A 17,338-nucleotide genomic window follows, 5' to 3' on the forward strand; every position below is an offset into this window, starting at 1 on the left:
GTTGAGCTGAGTGACTCTGAGGCTGAAGATGAATGATCATTCACCCTAAAAGCAGTCCCAAAGAGACTGTCTGGTAGCTCTTGCCCCGTTTCCTAGTTCTATCAAAGACCACAGTCCACGCATTTTTATTCTGCTCTCTAAGCTAACCCATAGCCTCCCAATAAAACCCCTTTTGCTACATCAGCCAAAGTCTGTTTCTGTTGCTTGCACCAAATGACTCTAATTGATTCAGCCCCAAAGACAAATTGCAAACTCTGCCGTAGGAAACATAAACTACTTACAACTCCCCAAACCACAATTTTCCAGGCTTGAAAATGTTAAGATCCACCAGGCGCCCATTATATTTCACTGAGGCCCAGGAGCTGGGACTTGTGCATATTTTCACAGCCGCTGCATTCATTTCCATACCACCTACTGTCAAGCCACATTGGGAAGTCTTTCCACAGCCATTTCCTGGGGAAGCCATGATATTTCCCAAACCCCTGAAACAGAACCTTTTAATTATTATTTGATAGAGGAAACACTATTTGTTGGATTTTTATACCATGCTTTTAGCACAGAATATGCTAGGGAAATGAGCATTTATGCTTTGGTGCCATGGCTGAAACTGAAGCCATATAAAACCACGAGGTTGAGTTTACTATGATCCTGATTGCACTGGCCAGTCTCTGGACAGGCGATGATGTCTCTATTGATTCTCCACAGTCAGTGTTATCAAGCTTCTTATCACTGAACAGTCTGATGCAGAAGGGATTGGAAATATGGCAGTCAGAGTCACTATATGACATTCAGGGTCAGGTGAATATCCTATATGCTGGGGTCACAAACTGAGATGGCTAAGGGATCAGGCATGTACCAAAACTGAAAACAGCAGACTGGTGGGAGCAAGGACCAGCTGCAGAACTCATGCCTCATTGCAAGGGAGGAGGCTGACATTACACTCTAGACAGGTGGAGGCTTCCCTAAAAAGAGATTTGTGAGCTGTGTAACCACAGGCAAGCCTAGTTTCTTCACTGCATTTCACTTTTCACATCATGAAGTGGGGATGGAAATAGGGTTGCTTTGAAGTTCCAATGAGATAGGAATATTGAAACGTACTTGTAAAACTTTGAAAAGGATGGGTTACTATAATCTGTCTAGTATTGCGTTTAACAGCAAAGTTTACATGCTCTCAATGTCATTATTTAGTAATGCGGAGATGAAAGTTGCCATGGGATTCTGCTCTTTAAACAGAAGACACTCTGACTTTGATGCAACAAAGAATTGAGAAAGTAAAAAGTATTAGCAGTTCCACACGCAGGCACAGAGACAGAGGGCAAAGTCTTCAACATATTGACATCAGGATTAAAAAAATGACCCAATGGCAATGCCTGTCTTTTAGGTGTATCATAGTAGCTGCTTGCAGTTTCGCTAAGTAATCTATTATTATTATTTCACTCAAATGCTACACTACTGGCTAGAGTTAAAATGAATTGATGGGCTTCCCTGGTGGCACAGTGGTTAAGAATCCGCCTGCCAATGCAGGGGACACGGGTTTGAGCCCTGGCCCGGGAAGATCCCACATGCCGCGGAGTAACTAAGCCCATGTGCCACAACTACTGAGCCTGTGCTCTAGAGCCCGCGAGCCACAACTGCTGAGCCCACGTGCCACAACTACTAAAGCCCGCGCGCCTAGAGCCCATGCGCCGCAACAAGAGAAGCCACGACAATGAGAAGCCTGTGCACCGCAACAAAGAGTAACCCCCGCCAGCCACAACTAGAGAAAGCCCACGCGCAGCAACGAAGACCCAGCACAGCCAAAAATTAATTAATTAATTAATTTTTTAAAAAACAACAATGAATTGACAACCTGAATTGACATGATCACGCCAGATCATGGTGAGCAAAGAAGAGAAGACTGAAGTCCCTCTGGGCAAACGACTCTGTTTATGCTCAGTCTTGAGAGTAAGCAGAATGGTGGAGGGCATGCTGAACCCCAGGAGAAAAAAGATCACACAAAAAAATTTGTTTAAATATTTGTGTCTTAAAATTTCTCATCGCAAGAAAAAACAAATCTGTAACTACGTGTGGTAATAGATGTTAACTAGGTTTACTGTGGTGATCAGTTCACAAAACATACAAATACCAAATCGTTAGGTTGTATGCCTAAAACAAATACAATGCTATATGTTAATTATATATTAATATTTTTAAAAAGGATTTGTGAGCTGGATTTGACCTATGAGCACCCAGCTTATATCCATTGACCTAAAGGGTGTCTGAAAAGAACAAACACAATCAACTCTTTTATTGAATTAAATGCCAGGTGTATTTGCATTCCTTGTCAAATACCTTCTCTCATTCAACATTCACAATAACCCTACTAAATAGGTAAAGGATCCCTCATCTGTACTTATCAGAAGAATACGATTCGTATATCTTAAATACCTACCCTATGTTACGTAGCCAATAAGTGATTTTGCTGAACTTTTTTCCCGGGTGTGTCTAAAACCCTTATTTTTTCCAGGAAAAACCAATGGCTTAAATGTCCGCATTGCACAGATGAATGTTTTGTTCAGCCTATGAAGCTTTAAAAATGTTGAGTTCATTACAAACATTCAACAATCAAGAATTGTCACATAAAAATCTGGATTTCCAGCTTTAGGGAAAGACAAAATATTGTGCCTTCTGGCAACTCTGGACATGCTGGAACATCTGGCAGCCTTGGATGGACAGTTGCCATTGGCACTGCCCACAGGGGCTGGTTGGTAGCCTTACCCGTTTGATGGGGCCAGGTCTGCCCCTTTTTATCCCACTGACTCATATCACCTGGCTACATTTGCTGACTTTAGTTGCCTGGCCTTTTGTGGACACTGCAGTTTGTCCCATCCCCCCTTCTGTTCAGCACGTGTTTTCATCCCAGACAAAGGGAAGCAGCTACCCCCTCCATTACCCTCCCTGGGCAGGAGGTCTGGTAATCGCGATGAAGCACACTCCATCCAATGAAGTACACTCCATCCAATGAAGTACAGCTAATTTGCCTGTGGGCTTCATTTGAATTACCTGCCTATGGCAATGTTTAGGATTTGAATGCTTTAATCAAGGTATTTTCATATGAAATCAGTATGCTCTTCCCTTTTCTTACTGACCAGAAAGGAATGTGCATCTTTGTTTAGACTTTAATCGTGTAAATAGCCATTTTACTCCAAGTGGCACTAGAGAAGGTACAGAGCTTAACTGGGAGGACACATGACTTTTTTGAGTTGAAGCCGGCATGCAGATCTGCATGAAAACACTTGTCAACTTCAAGTAAGCAAAAGCAACACTCTGCTTCCTCACCAAGCACAAATTCTAAAAGCTAACAAAGTCACCTTAAATGATATCTAATATCCCAAGTCTGAGTTGTAGAGTACCAAGAATCATTTTGACCTACACAGGTCAATGGGCTTATTATAGGTTAAAAAAAAAAGAAAGAAAGGAAGAAAGGAAGGAAGGAAGGAAGGAAGAGAGAGAGAGAGGGAGAGAGAGAGAGAAAGGAAAGAAAGAAAAAGAAAGAAAGAAAGAAAGAAAGAAAGAAAGAAAGAAAGAAAGAAAGAGAAAGAAAGAAAGACACACACACGCACACACACTGTCAAATGAAATAATTCACTAGTAACTGGTTTTGCCTTACTTCCCCAAAAAGTCTTCCTTGACTAATCCAATCTCACCTTTATACAATTTCCCCGAGCAGTCGTGTATTCAGTCTACATTATATTATTTTATATTTATTGAATTATTAGTTCTTGGAACTGAATTGTCTAAGTTAAGTGCCGAAGGGAACTTAAAGGATCATTTAATCCAGGCCTTTCATTTTATAGATGAAGAGAACTGAAACCCAGCAAATTTAAATGATTCGCTCAAGGTCACAAATATTACTGATCAAGGGCACACTTGACCGAGTTCCATGGTCTTTATACTCCAAGGTGCATTCATTTATTATGCACCTTCCCAAGCACCTTCTGAAAATGGTGTGGCCAGGTTATGATGTCTGTAATTTACCTTAAACACTTCAGCTCAGACTGTGTTTGCTAGTCTCCATGTACACTCTTAGGACAGTTGGTTGCCCTAATCAAGAATTCACAGCCGGCATTCAATCGAAATGCCACACACCAAAGAGGAGTATCACAAGGCTTCAGCTACCTTCAATCAACACCAGAGACGTTGCTGAGCTTAATAAATGTTATTAATAGGCTTTCACTGGTGAAATTAGTGACTCGTTTAGTAACATAATGGATACTATAAATGAACTGCCATTGGTAAAATCGTTGCTGCTCAAGAGAAAATGTCTTAGAGACACTCCTCACCTTTTCACAAGCAAGGTCAACCCCTCACCTTTGCCCATAAGGATGGCGCTCAGAGCTAGAATAAGAAACGGTCCTACATCCAGCTCTGATTTCAGAGGATTCTGGTTGGCTGCTTCCACTATAAGGTTAACTGAATCCTGCCTCTAGCTGGGGCATCTGTCTCAGACGAATCCTTCAAACAAGATGTGGCTAGAGGCCCAAAAAAGAAGAGAACTGGGACTTCCTGAGATTACAGAACAGGTTGTGTGAACTGTTTCTCCTTATTGATACACGGTTTTTTTTGTTGTTGTTGTTGTTGTTTGGGTTTTTTTTAAAATAAATTTATTTATTTATTTATTTTTTTTTGGCTGTGTTGGGTCTTCGTTTCTGCACGAGGGCTTTCTCTAGTTGTGGCGAGCGGGGGCCACCCTTCATCACGGTGCACAGGCCTCTCACTATCGCAGCCTCTCTTGTTGCGGAGCACAGGCTCCAGACGCGCAGGCTCAGTAGTTGTGGCTCACGGGCCCAGTTGCTCCACGGCATGTGGGATCCTCCCAGACCAGGGCCCGAACCCGTGTCCCCTGCATTGGCAGGCGGATTCCCAACCACTGCGCCAGCAGGGAAGCCCCCAATACACGTTTTTTAAATAAATGTCCATATGTGTGCAGAATCAGGCTAAAGACTCACTTTGAATATAAACAAGTTATAGTGAGATTGTCAAGAAGCATCCACTGTTTCTGACCTCTAAGATTGGCGGCTACCAATACCCACCAGAAAGAATTTGATAGTTGTGAATGACTATTATGAGTTGAATTGTATCCTTGAAAAATGCATATGTTGAAGTCCTAACCCTCAGTACCTCAGAATGTGACCTTATTTGGAGACAGGATCTTCACAAAGGTAATCAAGTTAAAATGAAGTCATCAGGATGGGCTCTAATCCAGTATAACTGGTGTCCTTATAAAAAGGGGAGATTTGGAGGTAGATACAGACAACAGAAAGAACCCGTGTGTAATGAAGGCAAAGATCAGGGTAATGTGTCTAAAAGCAAGCAACACAAAGATGGCCATCAAACCACCAGAAGCTAGGGGAGAGTCATGGAACAGATCTGTCTCATAGCCCCCAGAAGGAACCAACCCTGTCAATACCTTGATCTTGGACTTCTACCCTCCAGAACTGCAAGACAATGAGACTGTTATTTAAGCCACCCAGAGTATGGTCCTTTTTTACAGCGGTCCCACCAAACTAACACAATGAGCAGATAGGCTTAGGTCTATCTGTAAAAAGGCTTCAAAAATTGTTTGGACTGATAAGTCCAGTTTCACAAGGGTTACCACTAGCTACTAACTGTGTAATTCCCAAAACATCTAATCGCATTAAGTTGTACCCCTGCTTAAAAATCTAGTGAACAACCTTAATAATGATAGAAATAATAATGGAAGGATGAGGTTGACACTACCTAAACCCACTGTCGATGCTCTCTAGCCAAAGTCTATTGGAAACACACCTGCATTCAAACAAAGTTGTGTTTATTGTCTCGTTGTAACAAGGGAGAACACACACCAAAGGGAGCCATGGAGGTCTTAATAAAAGGGTGTCAGAAAGGACTGATAAGATTTGGACTTGATAATGATTTGGGGGATAGTTCAAGGAAACAGGGCTTTGCTCTTAATTGGATGCTGTCAGGAACAGGGTGATTCTATTATTGAGTATTTTAAATAATTCTCATATAAAAGGCAGAAGGAACAAAGTGAAGATAAAACTGTAACTGGTAAAGAAGCAGCAGCCACTCCTATGAGCCCAGAGGGGAGGGAGTTTTGTGGTTTGGGCAATGCACTTCTTGTTATATGTGCTCACACATGATGAAGGAGTCCTCGTATTTTTCTCTTGTTCCATTACCGTCACAGAGTGATCCTGCATGACGTTTGTGTTCTGTGAAATTTTTGATGCTCAACAAAACACCCAAGTTTTAGCCATGAACGCCAGGTCCACTCCTGTCAGGACCTGCTTCTCTCTTTCTCACCACTGATCAATCTTAACATCATTAAAAGTAGGATAGCTGGATAATATGTATCTCCAGGTGTGATGCAAGAAGAAGTATACCACATCACCTCAGAAGTACTCTTGTCAAAAAAGAGAAAAAAAAGAATCTGAATCTAATTAAGCCTCTAGACCAGCACTGCCCAATGGAAAGAAAGTACAAGCGACATATGTGATTGAAAATTTTCTAGTAGCCACATTTTAAAAAAACAACAATAAAGATGGGAAATTAATTTTTAAGTGTATTTTATTTAGCTAATATATCCTAAATATTATCATTATTTTAATATGTAATCAACATAAAAATATTAATAAATTGTTCTACATTCTTTTTCATAGTCTTTGAAATCTGGTGTGTATTTTACTCTTACAGCACGTTTCAATTCAGATTAACCATAATGAATACGCCTAATCGCCACACATGGCTAGTGGTTGCCATATGGACAGTGCAGCTCCAGACCCAACTCCCAGTTTAGTGGAAATATGAGAAATAGAGGAATACCTCTCTCCATCGAAGGAAGAATACAATTAACCTAATCTAATTTGTGAAATTCTACGTGAAGGATTCAGTTCCTGCAACAAAAAAATGGTAAGGGAAAATAAAGGTGAGGAGAGATGTTTATAGATTAAAGGATTCTCAAGGGACATATTATCTCTGTAAATGCAATCTGTGGACCCTGTTTGAATTTTGATTTCAAAAATCAAACCATATAAAGATGTTTTTGTAGTCATTTGGAGAAACTGAATACCAGAGATTGTCTTTTGGATGGTATTTAAAACATATTGTTAAGGGACTTCCCTGGTGGCTCAGTGGTTAAGAATCCGCCTGCCGATGCAGGGGACACAGATTCGATCCCTGGTCCGGGAAGATCCCACAGGCCGTGGAGCAACTAAGCCCGTGCGCCACAACTACTGAGCCTGCGCTCTAGAGCTTGTGCACTGCAACTACTGAGCCCACGTGCTGCAACTACTGAAGCCCGTGCGCCTAGAGTCCGTGATCCGCAACAAGAGAAGCCACCACAAGGAGAAGCCCGCACACCGCAACGAAGAGTAGCCCCCCGCTCGCCGAACTAGAGAAACCCCGCACACAGCAACGAAGACCCAATGCAGCCAAAAATAAATAAATAAACACATTTATTTAAAAATATATATATTGTTAATTTTGTTGGCTGTGATAATGCTATTGTGGTTATATTAAAGAAAAATGTTCTTATCTGTTAAAGCTATAGGCTGAACTATTTGTGTGTAAAATAGTATCATATCTGGAATTTGTTTTAAAATATTCCAGCAACATTTTTAAAAGTAGGAGGGAGGTAAATGAAACAAAAGTGGCAGAAGGTTGATATGATGTGTGATAGGTACCTGGGAGTTTATTATACTGTTTTCTCTACTGTTATGTATGTTTTAATATTTCTATAGTAAAAGTGTTAAAAATAAGTGTGATAAGAGGAAAAATCATCTATCTTTAGGTTGTGGGGAAGTTTCACTGGTGCATACCTAGGTCAAAACGTATCAAATTGTACACTTTAAATATGTGTGGCTTATTGTATGTCAATTAAACTTCAATAAAGTTGTTTAGTAAAACAATCTATCATAGGACTACACATACCTGGGAGCCCAGTATAAATGAAATCTCAACTGAAGTGGGAGACAATTTGATAGAACTTTTTGTTGCAAGTGACAAAATCTCAATTTTTTCTGCCTTAAAAACAAAAATAAGGAGAGGTTTATTGTCAGGTCTAGTATTTAATTTTACCCTACTTACAAGCGAATAAGTTAGACTGTTACTACTCCAGAGATGCTGGCAGAAGACACAAGACTCCTGGATCAGAGACAAAGGACTTGACTACTCGTGGCACAGCAAGCAGCATGTGCATGAGCATATTTACTCTGGTTCCCTTGACCCCTGAGTCCTTGGGGGTGACATGATATGGCTCAGATGGGTGCTCTGCGCACAGGAGGTTTGCATCACAGCTGAGGAATACTACGCTTGGGGAATCCATCACTTTTCTAGCAGGCAATAAGAAAGCCTCCTGTTTGCCCCGGAGGCAGACATCACCTCATCCTTCACCGTTATTCGCTACAAACATAACCGTGAAGAATGGCCCTTGGGTTCTTGGCACACCCAGATATATATATATATATATATATATATATATATATATATATATATATATATATAGGAGCGTGAGGGATCCATGGAGAACCGTCTCGAACCGTCTCTCTCAACAATTTTTAGATAATGTGACTGATACATTCTAGTAGTAACTCTATAGCTTCAGGCATAGCTGGATCAAGGAGCACACATGATACATTTATGTCTCTCTCTGTCGCTCAGCTCTTTTCTCTGCTGTGTTGGCATTACTCCCAGGCAGACTCTTTATGTGATACAATTACCTCCCATTGGTTGGGCTTGGGTCACTCCCTTTTCCCTGATCTGTGGCCAGGAGATAGACTGTTTTAGCTGGTCAGGATCAGAGCAACTTTGTGCAGTTAGTCAGGTTATGTAGTACATAAAGCACCACATATAGGTGGCACCATTCATACCAGATATCATAGATCTGTAGTATACGAATTACAATAATTTCCAAAAGATGGAAGTTTAGGTGCTACATGGGTAGCCCTGGCCAGAATCATCATCGGTTCATCCCCAAGACGGGAGGTGGGGTCAATCCTATCCAAACCACAGAGTGGTTCCCCGAAGTGACACCAAGGAGCATTTATCAGCAGTGGGAATGGATGCTGGACATACAAAAATAACAGATTCCCACTACAGGCTGGTACAATTATCCCTATTTTCTAGATGAGGATACTGAGATTCTATAGTAAGGAATCTGCCCAAATCACATAAACTACAAGATGAGACAGACTCAAATGCAGAGGTGTCTGATTCCAGAACACACTCAGTTTCCATTTAACCACCCCAATTCACTGTCCTTAATGGGGTAAGTCTGAGCTTATTTATTTGGTGTTCAAAGCCTTCCAGTGAATGTTCCCACCTTACCCACCTAATCTCAACCCTCACCATTCAAAACTGAATCTGCCCTAGGAAGGAGTCTTTACCACCCTCACTCATTCTTGTTAGGAACCCATGATCCTTCTATTCTTCTCATTTGAAATAACCATTCTTTCCAAAACCCAAAGACTTGTACTTCCTTGAAGCCAGCACTTCCACCATAATCTCCAAGTTCTTTCATAAAATCAAATATTCCACATTTGTTTGAAGTAACCCCAACTCACTACTCAATTCCCCCAATGCAGCATAAGTGCTGAGAAGCTAGAGGTCATGTCCTTCCTTACAGACAATAGACAACTTAACAGACAACTTTAGGAGTATCTAGCCAGCCCCAAACTCCCCTTCTCAGAATTCTTTCCACCCGGACAAGGGTGGACAACCAGTGGCCAAGTTCGCATTGAGCAAGGCCACCAACCTGGCCTTAGCGATTGGACAGGGAATGGTCAGCTGCCCGACGCTGAGCCAATCAGATTCTCTCCTGAGACCTGGGCTTGAAACTGAGATCTCGCAGTGACTCATCTTCCAGGGGACCATAAACTCCAAATGTGCAGGCTGGCTACATTTGACCCTGTGCTCTGGGAAGCAGTGAGAGCCATTCTGCAGAAAGAGGAAGAAAAACAAACGCTAGACTATGGGGAAGAATTGGAGAGCACAAGTTGCCTCTTCCAGGAGGCTTTCGAGTTTCTGATTCCAATGTCAAGGCCTGCTAGCACTGTCTACCTTTGTTTTCCACGTGAGACCCCTGGATTAGTCTGAAATAAGTTCCATGCAATCGAAAGAGCCCAGGCAGACTTAACCCAAGACAGGGCACACCCCAAGCACTTACTTTTATCCTTGGTGAATACAATGATAAGGTAAATGATTTACATGATATTATATGGTATCCAGCCATTCATTTACCAGGGTTATTTCTATCTGTGCTTTAGAGGCGGCAAAGAGGTGCTGGAGGAGGGAAGCCAGTGACAGAGCAGCAGGGCGCAGAGTCCCCAGCTGACCTGTGCAGGGCTGCAGAGATGGCGTGGAGGGCAGGCTGTGGGATGCTGAGGAGAGAACCAGGCTGAGCTGGTAGGAGGGAGAAGTGAGGACAACTCGGCGAGTCCCAGGCAGGCAAATAGACGCAATAATGGGGCCGCGCACCAAGTCCAAGAAAACAGAAAGGGAAGGACGGTGTGTCGGGGGGAAGTCAGGAGAACTGGGGAGAAAGATACATGCACAGGCTTTTCTGCCTTTTCTGAATTTGTATAGCACAGACGGCTGGAGAAACTAATTTTAAAAATCACCTGCTTTCCATTACGGAATCAGATTCTCCTTTTCATTAGCATCTCTTTTCTCAGACTCAGTGACAGCCTGTTATTGGATTTTTAATCTGATGAAATTGATGTTGAAGGAGAGGAATGTATTATTTGAGGACTCAAGGTTATGTCAATTTTGCTGGTTCTCAATGATTCATGTTCTGTGTTGGGCCCTACATGGAAGAGCCTCTCTGGGGAATCCTAGATCAAGCCTAGGGATGCAGGGAGAAGGCGGGCAGTACTGGGGACCCTTTCCGCTCTGCCTTTCTTCACTTCTAAGGACGAAATGTTGTTTGTCTCATGAAGGGAGAGACCTAGGAGTAAACAGTCCTGGGAGAGCTGCGTGGTGTGCAACTCTACCTCATCAGCTAGTTCAGAAAAAGGAGGAAAGCAGGGGTCTGATTAGGGTGTACACAAAGGAGAGCGGACAGGAGACTCCCAGGGAAAGTAAAAGTTTTAAGAGCTCCACACCTTCATGTATACTGTTCCTTCTCTATGGGCTGCATTCTTTTTTTTTTTTTTTTTTTTTGAAAGCAATTTTTTTTTAATTTTTAATTTTTTTAATGCTATTCTTGTCTGCTTACATTCTTTTTATGTATGTATGTATGTATGTATGGCTGTGTTGGGTCTTCGTTTCTGTGCGAGGGCTTTCTCTAGTTGTGGCGAGCGGGGGCCACTCTTCATCGCGGTGCGCGGGCCTCTCACTATCGCGGCCTCTCTTGTTGCGGAGCACAGGCTCCAGACGCGCAGGCTCAGTAATTGTGGCTCACGGGCCGAGTTGCTCCGCGGCATGTGGGATCTTCCCAGACCAGGGCTCGAACCCGTGTCCCCTGCATTGGCAGGCAGATTCTCAACCACTGCGCCACCAGGGAAGCCCTGGGCTGCATTCTTTACCGCCTTCTTTGCTTGTCACACTCTTACTTCAAGACCCAAACGATGTCCTTTCTTCTTAAGATCATCTTCATACTTGTCCAGGAAGCACCAGTTTCACCCTCCTCTCTTTTCCCAACTCTATTATGGCATTTACCACACTGTACTAGAGTTTCCAAAGAATTTCTGGAAGGACAGCCGAGTAGTTCAGAGCACAGATACTGGAGTTAAAACCACCTGCTAAATCCAGGTTCTGCCACATACCAGCTGTATGACTAAGACAAAATATTAAACCTCCGAGATCCTTACTGTCTTCATCTATGAAATAGGATCATAGCACATGCCTCAGAGGGTTCTTATGAGGATTAAACATTATGTGCTTAAAAGGGTGTCAGATGTATAGCGGCACTGTGTAAGAGTGAGCTCTCACTAATATTATTCCCCTCTGGGCTACTAACTCCCCAAGCAGTCAAGCCTGGGTTTGATTTTATCCTTGGCCTCCAAACGTGACACTATCGACTTAAATAAATCTTTGCACTTGGTCAGCTGACCGATGGCCACAACTGCTTGGCTTACAGCTCCACCCTCACCTCTGCCCAGGACTGAATTTCTGCTTGTCCCAGGAAGCCTCCCTTGGAGCACCAGGCCCCCAGCCTGTCTATTTCTTCCTCTCCCGGGTCTCCAATTTCTATGCACACACTGCCTTTGAGTTCCTCTTATTAAAACACCAAAATTTCAGCAAGTCATCTCCCAGGCCCAAAGCCCTGAGCAAAGCTCCTGGTCCTTCCCATGGCAGCACAGGGACCACCTCTTCTGGCTGGCTGACTGATCTTTTATGTATCACTCATTTTGGCACCAACCCTACAGCTAAATAAATTCTACACTAAAATAACCTTAGAAGGCAAAGACAACACCTTTTTTTTTTTTAATTACACATGAAACTCATGAATAAATCCTCATTGCAAAAAAAAAAAAGGGGGGGAAGAATAGAGAAAGATAAAAAAGACAAAAGAAAAAAAGAAACTACAGAAATATAGAAAATACAAAGCAAAGCTCCTCCACATCCATTCACACTCTTTCCCCAGAACCCATCACTGTCGTCAGTTCACTGTCTCCTTCCAAACCTTTCTATGCCCTTTTGCACATGTAAAGAAACAGTAGCTTTGTTTTGCTTGGTTCTATTTACATAAATGGGATCATCTGGGGGCTTCTTGGCTGCAGCTTTTTTTCATATAGAAATCTCCCTTAGAGATCTTTTCCAAATTTCAGAGGATTCTGTAGGATGTCTTTACATAGGCTCTTCTCCTGTTGATGGGTACTGAAGTTGTTCCAAACTAAATGACTTCATCTTAGCACATCTTCCATCACATGAAGTTATCATTTTAAAAATATAAATTTAAATCAAAATTAAAACGACTTCTAGATTTTAGTATTCCATTTTTTAAATTTCTATAGCTGTATATAAAAATAATCATAAAAATCTCATTCCTAGGTTTGTTTCTATATACCTAAGTAGCATTATGATAAAGACAATGTAAGACAAAGTAGAGGATCTATACTTTGCACTTCTTTTGACACACAAGCTTTTGACGTTGGACAAGTGGATTAGTTATATATTGCTGCTGTATAACAAATTGCCCCAAACTCAGTGACTCAAAACAACAGGCACTTATTGTCTCACAGTTTCTGTGCATTAGCTCAGCTGGATCCTCTGGTTCAGGCTCTCACAAGTGCAATCAAACTGTCAGCCAGGCCTGGAGTCTTTGCTGGCTGTTGCCCAGAGACATCAGTTCCTTGTGGTGTGAGGCTTTTCATAGGGCTGCTCGTATGTGGCAGCTGGCTTCACCCACAGAGAGGGCTTGGAGGGAGAAAGACAGAGGGAGAGCGCTAAACAGAAATCTTAGTCTTTTGTAACCTAATCTCAGAAGTGCCATTCTATCACGTTGGCCATATCTATTCATTTAAAGGGTGGGTGGGGGGAATAAATTAGGAGATTGAGACTAACAGATACACATTACTATATATAAAACAGATAAACAACAAGGTCCTATTGTATAGCACAGGGAACTATAGTCAACACCTTGTAATAACCAATAATGGAAAAGAACCTGAAAAAGAATATATGTATATATATATATATATATATATATATATATATATATATATATGTATATATATATATATATATACATACGTATGTACAACTGAATTACTTTGCTGTACACCTGAAACTAACACAACATTGTAAATCAACTATATTTCAATTAAAAATAAATAAATAAATAAAGTGAGTCAGCACCTCTGGCTCTCACTTGAAGGGAGGGGATGACACAGAGGGCAGACACCAGGAAGAGGGATCATTGGAGCCAACTTAAAGGCTACTTACTACAAGTAACTTGGCTTCTCTGTACTTCAGTTTTGTCCTCTGTAAACATCTACCTTATAGGAGACATTATGAAAATTAAGAGAATTAAAACATGTAAAGTGCTGAGAACAGTACCCGGCACACGATGAACACTAGAGAAATATTAGCTAAGTATGGATACAGAAATAATGCAAATGCATATACCTACTTTGTACAATGCACAGTACTAAGTCCACGGTGGTTGTTCAAGAAACACTTGCCTTAAAAGACCCCTAATTACTCAAAAGAAGTGTGAGCACATGGAAATTACCCCAGAAACAAAAGTACTTTCTAAAGGTAAAAGTACGTACCATAATTACCAGGGGGGCCTCATAGTCACCTCCAAATTTCCCACAAGCTCTCCCCTTATCGGAATTTCCACCCAGCAAGCTCCAATGCACTCCTGAGTCACCCCTACATCTAAACAGAAAAAGCCACACTTCACTCTGAAAATGCACACCAGTTGCCTGACTGCAGAAGCTGCCTAATTTGCAAAACCACACAATTTGTAAGTTACAGAAAGATCTGAGAGCTTGTCTGCCTAGCTGGAGCATTTCTCACCGTGCTCAGCAGTTTAGGTGAGATTAGGGGTCACCTGTGAGTTTTTACAAACAAGACTCACCCTGATATTGTTACTTATTATACCCCTAGTCTTTAAAGGGTAGTACAGAGGGGGAGATGGGTTAAGGAGCAATGTCCTACTTCACACGTGTCCCTTTTGTGCCATCCAGGACTCAGCGGGTGGGGGAAGGAAGCCAACCTGTCCTCCAGCAGATGTGGTAAATGGGTCAGGAATTAGGCGACAACAAAAGGCTGGACCTTTCCCCCCGCCCTCCCCAGGCCACAGGTCACCCAGCAAGAGCAGCAACTCCCAAGGGCAAATAAACACAACTCAGCACATGTGCCCTCCTGATAGAGGGCTCTAGCTCACAGCGCCCAGTGTGCGAAGCCACTTTTTTCTGATTCAAAAGCCCCAAGGAAGCAGGAAGACGGAAGAAGGACTAGAAAGGCCAGCCTGGCAGCCTGGAGAGGTCACTGATGTGGGATAGCAGCCCGTCCGTGCTCATCCCACTCACCCTGAGCAACTGCCCAGAGATTTTGTTTTTTTTAATTACCCAGGTCAACGTCATCAGAAGGGCAATGATGTGAAGGAGGAAGCAAGAAGAAATGTCTCCATATCACAGGAGGCATCTGCCAGGGTAAGAGTGGATGGATTCGTTGTATTTTTGGAAAAGTAAACCAAATTCTCCCTGCAGAGAATCGCTTTTCCTGTCCTTTGTTTCAACACCTCTAAAACCAAATTGCTTTTAGAACAACCAGGGCCTGGCTGGCTGGAATACTGAAATCTCATATCAACATGATAAGGGTAGGGACCCACTTCTCTAGAGAGGGCTAGTAGGATCTGAGAATGGTGGCCACCTGTACTGAGAGGCCAGAGCTGGAGAGAAAGAAAACAAATTCTGGTAATAAATTCCACTTGCTTGGGTTTTAAATGAAAAGTGGAAAATATTATATCTTCTCCAAGAAAAGTGAAACTGGGTGATTTATTTTTTCTGTTGTTGTCACTATTGTGTTCTTTATGCTATAAAAAGGTAAAAATGGAACAAACAGAATATGATTAAATTTTTTCCTCTCATGGCCAGCTAAGGAAAGAATTTATGTAAAGCGTACCCACAAAATTCAGTGCTTTATTACAGCTGTGTAACTGTTTTGTGTTGAGCGTGCTAACCTTGACTCCTTAACCAGACTATAAGTAGTTGTCGGGTATAACTGAAAGGGATGTAGTCTAGTAGTTAAGAAGGAGGGCTCTGAAGCTTTTCCAATATGATCACCTGTGTGATCTTGTGCAAATTAATCTCCCTGTGTCTCAACTGTAAAATGGACATGATAACAATAATATCCATCATGTAAAATTATCGCAAAGTCCTTAGAACTATCCCTGCCCGGCACATAGTGGACACTCAATAAATATGTTATTTTTTTGTATTCCCCAAAGTACCCTTCCAAAAATTCAGATTCAGCCATGTTACTGTGCCTTTCAAAACCTACAGTGGCTACCCCTTGACATTGACATAAAGGTCTTATCAGGCCAATTGAGGCTCCCATGCTCTACCTCCGCACTCCCAAGTCCCAATGCATTCTCTCACTGTGCTTTAGCTGCTGCTACAGTGTCTCCACCCCCGCCTATTCATCTGAAAACCTCTTCCATGAGTGTTTGGTTACTGGCATTGCTCCCTTACTATAACGGAGACTAAACTGGAACCATTCTCAGAGCCCAAACAGTGGCTGGTACATAATAAATGCTCAGGAAACATTTACTGAATGACTGAATGACATCACATCTATTATTTTTCAAGATTTAGATCAAATTCCACCAATTCCATGCATGTAGTCTTTCTAGATGCCCTGTATAAGATTAAGCTTTCTTTCTTCTGGCCTCTAACAGTATATTTCTTGGACAGATTTTATTCACTGATACTCATTAATATTATTAAACATTCACTAATAGTATTTTTTGTAAATAACAGCTAATGTTAAGCAGTGCTTATGATGGGCCAAGTTCTTGGCATATATCAAACTCACTTAATCCTCACTATCCCACCTATAAAATAGGTGCTGTTTTTATTCCACTTTCTCAAATGAGGAAATTGAGGCACAAAGAAATTAAAGAACTTGTCCAAAGTCACACAGATGGTAAGCGGAGGCCACCGTTCTTCACCCAGCCCTTACCACCGTCTCTCCTACACCTTGCACCAAAGTCTTGGACTTTCGAGGGATCTCAAAGATGAGGATGCGTTGTATTGGAGGATCACCCACTGTCTTCCGGGGGCTTCAGGACCCAAGGCACATTTCTGACATTCTTAGATTCTGGAGATCTCGAACTCTCCTTTTAGCCAACTCTGTCCACGAACTCCCTCCCCGGCCTGCTAGCAAGTCAGAGGCGCTCGATTCAACGAAGGCTTCGGCAGGTCCGATGAGAAAGGAGTAGTTTACCTCCTCTCCATCTTGGGGAGCAGGACAAAGGAGTGACCCAAACACACCCCTAACAGCCCAGCACTAGGTCCCGCGCCCGCTGCAGACCCAACCCAACCCCTTGCCCTGCTCTTGCCCAAAGCTCCGGGTCCTGACCCCGCGCTCCAGACTAAGAGCTGGGCTGGCCGCGCAGCAAGCCTCCCCCGCGCGCTGCTGACTCAACCCGGGGAAGAGAAACCTCCCGGTTTTTTCCGACCTGTCGTCGGGCGCCCGCGTCCTGCCCCGCCCACCATCCAAGCCCCCGCCCCGCCTAAAGTTGCCCTGGTTTGCGCCCGCGGGACGCGTCGGCGTGACTCCCCGGGGTGTGGCCAGAGGACTTGGGCAACGCCTTCCCGAAAAGCGGCCCCCTCCGCAGCCCGGAAAATCAAGACCCCGCGCGGCG

General features: G+C 42.8%; 1 long non-coding RNA gene across 1 annotated transcript; it reads right to left on the reverse strand.

The window, feature by feature from the left end:
- Positions 1 to 11,532: 11,532 nt before the first annotated feature.
- Positions 11,533 to 17,160, reverse strand: LOC309629946. The gene is made up of 3 exons (XR_014245315.1): positions 16,654 to 17,160; positions 13,906 to 13,958; positions 11,533 to 13,377 (listed from the first exon to the last, which is right to left on the reverse strand). It is a non-coding gene; the product is annotated as an uncharacterized lncRNA (long non-coding RNA).
- Between the last annotated feature and the right edge of the window lie 178 nt (positions 17,161 to 17,338).

This window comes from Balaenoptera borealis, assembly GCF_965194805.1.
Source record: "Balaenoptera borealis genome assembly, chromosome: 5".
NCBI classification, from domain to species: domain Eukaryota; kingdom Metazoa; phylum Chordata; class Mammalia; order Artiodactyla; family Balaenopteridae; genus Balaenoptera; species Balaenoptera borealis.